The sequence below is a fragment of the Bacillus rossius genome, chromosome 1 (assembly GCF_032445375.1).
Source record: "Bacillus rossius redtenbacheri isolate Brsri chromosome 1, Brsri_v3, whole genome shotgun sequence".
In the NCBI taxonomy this organism is placed as follows: domain Eukaryota; kingdom Metazoa; phylum Arthropoda; class Insecta; order Phasmatodea; family Bacillidae; genus Bacillus; species Bacillus rossius.
In genome coordinates this window covers 231,617,050-231,626,769 of record NC_086330.1, presented here as the reverse complement: position 1 = coordinate 231,626,769, position 9,720 = coordinate 231,617,050, and the positions used below count along the sequence as shown (strand labels likewise).

Below are 9,720 nucleotides of genomic sequence, written 5' to 3'. Positions count from 1 at the left end.
TCGCCAGTGTCCCAAAAGATTTAAAAAAAAAAAAAATTCTTGATTGAAGTGGCCGAGCCCCTAACTAAAGATGCAAACATGTTGAGGTTTATAGCGTACACCTTTAAATTGAGGTTAGTCCCATTATGTCCCGAACACTCACTGCAAGCACTTACTATTTTACTAACTAACAAGGTAAACACTGCTTACCCAGATGGGGCCTAATCTGCATTATTAAATGAAATCAGAGTAAATAATCTAAATGCTGAAAACTTTAAAAAGCGGTGGAACATTAACAAGACAAAACATGTAAATTCTGTTATTTTTTCATTTGTAAATATTTAAGCAAAACATTACATAAACAATACCAAAAATGTAATCAGATAGACATTATTTGATCAGGTAGGATAAGTTAATATATGTTGGTTTTTATCACACAAATTTAACTCTAACATTTTAAACTGTTAAATATATATATATCAGTTACTATATAACAAATGTTTTGAGCGATAGGTTCTTAAATCTGTGAAAAATAATACAATATACAATTACAAAAAAACAATATTTGGAGAGTTAAATTAATTTGACTACACTAAAACAAATATGGCGAACAATTAAACAGCACAGAAGGTACAGAAAATGCAAAACAGTACAAAGTATTATGAGAACAAAGAACTTACATTTACTTTGACTTTACCAGGTGCATCCTACACAAACAAAAAAAAATAATGTCAGAAAACATGATTGAAAATTGCAAGTATCAAGTAAAAAAGCACACAAATCAAACTTAGAAAAAATGACTGGCCATTAAAGACAACAACAAAAAAAACTTATACCCCTAGTAGCACACTTTGTTGGGCCAATGTTGGGAAATGGTTGGCACTGTTGGCAAACAGTTGGCTGTGTGGTTTGGTGGATATCCAACCACAATTTTCTGTTGGCCCTACCTTTTTATCGTTGGGCTTACGACGGTTATTTTATAGTTAAATTTAGCTGTTGGCCCTACAATGCTATCGGTTGGGACGCTGATTGTTATTTTCCATTTAAGTTTTGCTACTGGCCCAGCAGTGAATTAGCACCGTCGGCCCTACTATGTTGTGCGCCGCTGGCCCGACAGTAGTGTTTTTTTATAGCACCTACCGTGACATAATTTATTACCGCGTGTTTATTCTTTGGTTTATTCATGCAGATTATGATTTTACTTTTGCATTAATAAAAAAAATTTTTTGGATAAATTTTATTAAAATAGAAATCAAGTACAAAATATTTTTTGTCATAAATTTCATTAAAACTGTTAAATAATAACTCATAACGGTTTTCAGTGTATTGCATGTGTATTTGTCTTCCTTATTATTGCTATTTTACTTGTGCAACTGAACAACTTGAATTACATTATTATTTTGGCCATGTTGGTATCATATATTAAATAAGGGTTGGTAATGGTATCCAGTATGATGGTATCTGTTTTTATGGTCGGCCTTTCAGGTTTCTCGCACGTTTTCGTTTATAATATTTAACACGAAGAAATTATATATTTTGCTATCAATATATTAGGAATTTCTGTTGTCTTTATACATTATAAGGTAAGATTTAATTATAAAATATATTTTTAATGGGGTACAGCACATAAACCTGATTTCGTAAAATGTTTCAGTTTTTCATTTTAAAACCTTTAAAATCAACGGTATGATTTTGCAGTTGTATTATTGATTTGACATGTTATATAGAATAATGTTTGGTATGGTTTAGTTACGGTTTTTAATAAACTTTTATGAAACCAGGGGAGTTTTACTAGTTAGCCTACCATAACCTGAAGACGTGGCTGAAGTTGAACGAAATCTACCCTATAGATACCGATATATTTTGCATGCCTATCGCAGGGTATGTGTTATTAAATAGCGAGAATTTAAATTATTTTGCTTGAAAATTCTAACCAAGTGTTTAAGACACAGTTTTTGCTGGTGGTCACATAAAAACACTCGGCATGCCCTTATTAATTTCAAAATAGAGATTCGTTGTTAAAAAATGTGCTCCACTGTACAATTAGATAAACTATCAAAGAAATAACCACAAGAACCAAATATAATACAACAAAGATGTTATGCAAATGTATGCACATAGCAAATATGTTACTTTGTCTATTCTGATGAGAGTACTCAGTTACTTGTTACAGAGTCATGTATAACGTATCATGCAAAAGCTATTGGGTTAGATAATGTTTTCGTAACATGTTACATGAACGGATGTTTTTCTTACATAGCCTATGTGAATATTCACATAACATTATGTGAAACTGTCACAATGATATATCTTATTGAATGACAATTAGTCAGTGTGTAGGTAGCCAACACGAACATATTATTAACGTGATACATAAACGGGTACTTTCGTATTAACGCCACCGCAGCTGCTAAATCAGAAGTTTCCAATAAAAACAAGCTTGTTGTGACTGACCTAACCTAACCCTTCGATTTTTTAAATTTCAATTTTTGACTGTTAACGGGGTTTTGATTTAACATTAACCCTTCAATTTTTTTTAAATTCCTATTTTTGACTGTTAACGGGGTTTTGATTTAACATTAAATTTTAAACGTTCCAAACAGACCTATGTTCCGAGGCAAGGGTTAGGTTGGGTTTGGTCAATTACGTACTATATTATGCTTTGCTGTCCTGTTGTTATGATGCCATTTTTGAGTACTACCAAAATGCGTACTTGGAATTTGCCAAAAACAGATCAAGATACAATTTTATGTTTTCAGGAGCGAAATATTTTATCAAAAACAGGAAATGTGAACTTAAACAAGAACCAACCTGGCCGCCGTCACATCTACTGTAAGAGTTCGCATTGGGTATGCTTTGTTCGGTTGCTACTTCACAGAAGGTGTCAAGCTTAAATAGTATTTGACCCACAAGTAAATTTTTTTTTAACAAATTATTTCATTTGTGATGGACTACATTACATGAAAACCAAATCTTTTTTTTTTGTTTGAAACATATGTAGGTACCGTAGGTATCTTAACAAAAACTTTTATCAGAAAAATTACAATAGCAACATTGGATTAAGTAGTTATATGTTAATGTTAGCGGAAAATTGATTTCATGTAACTTACAGTTTTTGTTTTCATGCAGGCTAAATTATCTTGGTGAAATCAGGCAGTTTTATTTATCCTTCATGTATCAAGTAGTGGAGTTTGACACTGATAGTGGAGGAGGGGTTGGAATTATCCACTCTAAATGGCTAACACCAAGAAAGAAAGAGTGTTTTTGGCCACCTTTTAAACATTCTCAAGAGTACAATAAATGTCTCAGTGACGGACAGCGTCCTTGTGAAAAATGGAGAATTTGTGCTTTGAAGAGAAAATTCTACATTACTGGTAATATTTTATATAAATATACTTAAGTTCCTACTTAAAGCTGTCTTCTACTTTGTAATTTTTGCATTTATATCATGTTTATTATTTTTTGTATTATTAATTATGCTGGGCTTTAGACATAGATATATTCTTGTAAATCGCAAGATTTGAACATGAGTTGTTAAATGAGTACAAAATTGTTTTAAGTTTAACTGTTTAAGTTAAAGTAAAGGCTGAGGTGTTAAACATATCGCATACCATAGGAATTCTCCACAATTTTTTTTAATAAGTGTGTGACATGCACATCACATAGACATGAATAATTCCCATATTTATTAGCTGTGTAAAAGGGTGGGTATGTGCAGTTTACCTATGTAATATTTTTACACATTCACGAGTGTATATACGTACACATACTTCCAGTGGCGTAGCCAGGATTTTAATTAGGAGGTGGTCAACTAGGTACTCATCCTCCAAATTCATTCATCTTCACTTTAAGAGCGAAGGGTCTGGGGGTGCTCCCCCGGAAAAATTTTGATATTTATTTGCTAAATGGTGCTATTTAAGGCCATTTTTTGTAGTTTTGCAGAGGTTTTGAAACGGTTATTGTATAAGCAGGCTCCAGGCGAATAAGTTTTAGGGCAACCTTTTGTGTCTCTGGGGGTGGGGACATGTTACCCGTGCCCCCTTCCCCCCGTGCCTACACCATTGCATACTTCAGTTGTATATTGATGACTTAATCACAATCATGTAGGTATATGTCATTGAAGTGAACTTGAATTCTCCTAAACTGTTAGTAATAGTGAGGGTTATGAAAATCAGAGATAGGCTACTGAATGTAAAAAAAAATTGCACAAAGTTAGTCTTAGCTTGTGTTTAGAAATAATTGTAGAAACCTTTACTGACTTAATTATTCAACATGTAACCAAACTTAACTTTGTAGATAGTGCCCAAAATATTTATATAATTTCAAAATATATAATTATAAACTTTATTATGTTCCTTCCTTGCAGTATTGTATGTAAGCCTTAAACTTTTTTTAGTTAGAACAGTAAATTAGTAGACTTATAACTGAACTGCATACCTAATAAGTAAAGGTGTATTCGTAATAAAGACGGCAACCAGTGTGTGTATGTATGTATGTATGTATGTGTGTAGGCTATATATATTTAAATTATCTTCAGTGAAAGTGTTAAAATTATGTGACAAACAAAACTGTTTTACAAATGAGTGTTTTATTTTCAGATGACATATTAAAGGCCAGAGAAAAATTGAAAGATGCAGAATTTGAATCTGACATTGCAACTGAATATGAGAATGAATCCTCACAGAAAAGGAAGAAAAGGCCAAACAGAAGAATTTTATACAGCAGTGACGAAAGTAGTAGTGATGAATATGACACAAATAACCAGCTAGCCCACAAGAAGTATACATCTCCACCAGATGTGGAAGTGGCTGAAGTGCCAGTGGCTGAGTGTCAAAGGTCTGTGAACACACCGTCCAACTCAGCAGATTCTGTGTTCACTAGAGACTCTCGTCCTTCTCGCAGAAGTGTTATTAATTCAGGTGAGTGTAGGCCTACCTACTGCAGTTAAGATGTTAGGAAGAATCTGAGCATTTTGTCTCAATAGAGGAGAATAAAAAAATTGTTTTTAATGTACTGTGCTAAAAAAAATTACGGATAATGGCAGGGGTTGATGGTTTGCCTAAACAAGTAAGGGCAGAAAATAGTTTATTGAGAGCAAAATATGTAATCATGTTGATTGCAATGTTTATTATCATGCACAAAGCATTGCTCAATACATTGGAAATCTGCACCATAGATATAATCAATATCCCAAATATATAAAACAATCAATTTTTTTATTTCTGCGTACCAAATACTGGAACAGTGCAAAGCACCAGTTCCTTTGCCTTATTTTGCAATAGTTATGTTCAGTCCATTTTTTATTTTGGATATTCATAATATGTTTAGTATGTTCTTCTCTAACACCACCTTTGAAGGTATGAAGCCAGAATATGGTACTTTGGGATTAACGCCACCGGAGCCGTTGCTTACAGTAGATGCGGCGGCACATGCGGCGGCGGCCATGTTGGTTATTGTTTACCTTCACATTTCTGGTTTTATGGTAAAATATTTCGCTCCTGCAAATATAAAATTGTATCTTGTTCTGTTTTTGGCAAATCCCAAATACACATTTTCGTAGCATTCAAAAATTTCACCATAAATCAGCAAATTAGTGACTGACCAAACCCAACCTAACCATTTGTATCGGAACACAGATCTGTTTGAAATGTTCAAATATTTAATGTTAAATCAAAAGCCCGTTAACAGTCAAAAATTGAAATTAAAAAAAATCTAAGGGTTATGTTAGGTTAGGTTAGTCACAACATGCTTGTTTACATTGGAAACTTCTGGTTTAGCAGCTCCAGTGGCGTTAATTCCAAAGAACCTAGAATATTTTAAGAAATTATAGAATATTAATGGTTTGTTATGTTCCCCCAGAATCGTCTTCCTCAATTCTTTGTTCTGTGGAAAATGGAAATACTGTTAATACTCAAGATGTTACTGTGTCAGAAGATTCCACCAGAGAGCAAGTTGGTTAGTATTAAAACCCATAAAATAATTTATTATTTATCTAAACATGATAAGTACCTACTGTCACTTTAATGAGTTATTGGTAAACCTATTTTTTTTATTTTTGCTACCTATTCTGAAGCAGTTTCATGCTTTATGTAATCAATGTTTCAAATAATTACAGGTTTACAAGTGATCGCTAGACATTTGGCCAAAATTGAGAAGCGTTTGGATGTTATTCAGCAATCTGTATCAGAATTATTAAAGCAGACTTTACCAGACACTGTACAGAACATAAATATTTTACCAGAAGAGTTGACTCTTCCATGCGAGACTGAAGAACAACTCAACAAAGTGGAAGAATGGATATCAATCCCAGAAAATAAGATATGTATGGTAAGCTAATCCAATTTTTTTAGTTTGTAGTGATAACCATAATGACTTGCCTATGCTGTAATATAAATATATGTTACGACAAGTGACGTGATGGTGGCCAAAATTACTGTCTTATACCAAAGTTTCGAAAAGTGTATATTATTTTTCTAGGAAGCAGAGTGTATAATATAGTCTTCTTACTTGTAGCAATAGGTTGAGCGTAACTATAGGTTGCTGATTAGTACCCAGCAATTGACAGAGAATTTGACCACTTGAGCTGTAGGGTGGAGTCACAGCATTTTGGGATTGGATTTTATTTGTGATGAATAGTTTTGCGAAGCTTAAACAAAAATTAATATCTGATTCTTCCTGTAGTCATAAAATTAAGTCTTGTAAACAGTATATAAGTTAAATAATCCACATTCATTCTAAAATAACTATTGCTGTTGATTTGCACTGATTTCACCTTGTCTTACTGTACCTTTGTGTTGCTGTAACTTTCTGGCACAAAGATCACAAGGATACACAAATTAATTGAGAATAAGACTTCAGCTTTCAGTATATGTACTGCAAATAAAATGTATTGTGGTAGTATTTGTAAGTGTGCTGTTTCATATTGAGTCTAGAATGGCATCTAAAACATATTGTACTGTTTTCCATACATAGGAAACCACACTTGCTACAGTTGGAGGGAGAAAAGCTGATCATGTTGTGCGCCATATACTAGAGAGACTATTCACAAATAGATTGGCATTGAAATACAATTGGACAGGAAAAAATCAGAAGATAGCATTAAAAAATCTGCAGCTGATGAAGATTATACCTGGTAAGTCAAAACGCATAGAATACTATTTTAGGTACTTTCGTATTAACGTCACCGCAGCTGCTAAATCAGAAGTTTCCAATGAAAACAAGCATGTTGTGACTGACCTAACCTAACCCTTCAATTTTTTATTTTCAATTTTTGACTGTTAACGGGGTTTTGATTTAACATTAAATTTTAAACGTTACAAACAGACCTATGTTCCGAGACAAAGGGTTACGTTGGGTTTGGTCAGTCACTATATTGCTGATTTATAATGCAATTTTTGAATGCTATGAAAATGTGTATTTGGGATTTGCCAAAAACAGAACAAGATACAATTTTATATTTTTAGGAGCCAAATATTTGACCAAAAAGGTAATGTGAACGTAAATAAAAACCAACATGGCCGCCACCACATCTACTGTAAGAGTTTGCAGTGCTTTAAAACCCAGATAAGACTGGCGTCCTTTGTGTAGAACACGTGTACTTAAGTTATTGATATATTTTTCCTTTTTGTTCTGTTTATTATTTTGGTGTTGAAATAAATTCTCTGTCATCCTTAATGTTTCTGGTTGTTGCATTAATTAATTTGCCTAGCAATATCCAATACACGTATATTTGAAGGTGAATGATATCATCAATGATAATTTAGTTGGAAAATTTTACATTTGACAATGCGAATGACGTTATAGTTTCTCTGTATCCGTTTGGAATTTTATGTGGTTCTCAGAATAAGTGAAGTATGTATCAATTTATATTATGTATTTATTATTACACTAAAAAAATATTTCTTATCAAATTTATGGAAACTTTTACTTCAGTGTACTAAATATAGGACGCCAGTCCATCAGGGTAATATTACATGGCACAACAATGTTGTTTATTTTTATAAGAAAGCAAGTGTCTGGCATTTTTATATCTATATAAAATAAGAACCAAACTATTTTCCATCTTTCAGTTCTTTTTTATTTGTGAATTCACCCCGTGTAACTTTTTTGTGGAGTGTCTACAAATGTTCACAGATGGCAGCACTGGCATTTACAGTGTTTCAGAAGTACACACAGAAGTGTGCTGCTCTTTTCTGTAGTGCTGCTTTTAGCTATCAATGGGAGCAAAATTTTACTTTATCTTGTTTTCTGTGATTATTTATTTATTTTAGAAGATTGTTAGAAAGAATCAACGATGGCTGAAGATCCATTCATAACATTTGAAAGGTATGTATTGTCACATTTCAAAATGGTATTACTTCGTTTACTTCAATGAACAAAATGACCGTATGTATCTGTGCAACACATAACTATGTATGTAAATAACTATTTATAAATATATAATTTATGTATAGGTTACAAAAAAATACAAACATATAAAATCATACACAGTTACTAATTATATATAAAAAAATTATTTATATGTGTCTTGCTGAATAAATCTGTATATTGTATGTATAGATATATATACCGTACACACTTCATAACTATGAATCATCAAATTCGCTTTCTTGTATGCAACTTTTCTAAACATGTTAATTATTTTTGGTAAAACATTGGTTTCATATAAAGTCTTTTTTTTTGTTTATTTTTGTTTCAGAGGATTCTCACTAAATGAAGCACTGGAAATGCTAGCAGCATCTGATACGGATGAAGAAACTGGAGAAATTGAAATCACTGCTCTTCCGCCTGCAACTGCATGTGATCCAGTAACAGACGAAGATTCCGGTGGAGAGGAAAATCCATTACTGGATAATCTCCCTGGTAGTCAGTTATGTTCGAATGTTGAGGTATCAGGTAAACAAATTTCACACAGTGTTTCCAAAAACCCTTCGAAGCAGAAGAAAAGTTATCACTGGTCAGAAGGCGATATTGTACAAGATGATTCAGAATGGCCATTGTTGCAGATGGCTAAAAACTCTCTTACACCTGAACAATTGTTTTATCTTTTTTTTGATGATGAAGTTGTTTCATTGATGACAACGTATACTAACCAGTACGCAGCAAAGAAAAATCAGTCGGGTGACATAACTGAAACTGAAATGAGATGTTTTATTGCTGTTTTATTGCTGAGTGGTTATGTAGATCTTCCACGAAAGAATATGTTCTGGGAATGTAGTCCGGACACTCACAATCCATTGGTATCAAATGCTATTTCAAGAGATAGGTTCAAATTTATTATGGGGAACATACATGTCTGCAACAATGACAATCTTGACAAAAGTGATAAATTTGCTAAAGTTCGTCCATTGTTTACAGAACTCAATAAACGTTTACTTCTTCATACCCCTCATTGTGAAAACCACAGTATTGATGAGACCATGGTGCCATATTTTGGAAAACATGGATGCAAGCAGTTCATAAAAGGAAAGCCCATTCGCTATGGATATAAGTTGTGGACAGGTGCGACTAGCAGTGGCTACATTGTTTGGACAGACCCATACCAAGGTGCTAACACTGTCGCAGTTCCAGAATATAAAGACTTGGGTTTAGGTGCTAGTGTTGTCCTGCAGTATGTCGATGTACTATCAAACATTGGTCCTTTCAAATACCACGTGTTCACTGACAATTTCTTCACTTCCTTGCCATTACTTGCCAAACTTCGTGAAAGGAACATAAAAGGAACGGGCACCATAAGAGAAA

The 9,720-nt window shown here is 33.2% G+C and overlaps 1 long non-coding RNA gene across 1 annotated transcript; it reads left to right on the top strand.

Annotated features, from left to right (window-relative positions):
* Positions 1-2,328: 2,328 nt before the first annotated feature.
* Positions 2,329-4,756, top strand: LOC134527353 (uncharacterized). The gene is made up of 3 exons (XR_010074169.1): positions 2,329-2,828; positions 3,109-3,353; positions 4,578-4,756. It is a non-coding gene; the product is annotated as an uncharacterized LOC134527353 (long non-coding RNA).
* The last annotated feature ends 4,964 nt before the right edge of the window (positions 4,757-9,720 follow it).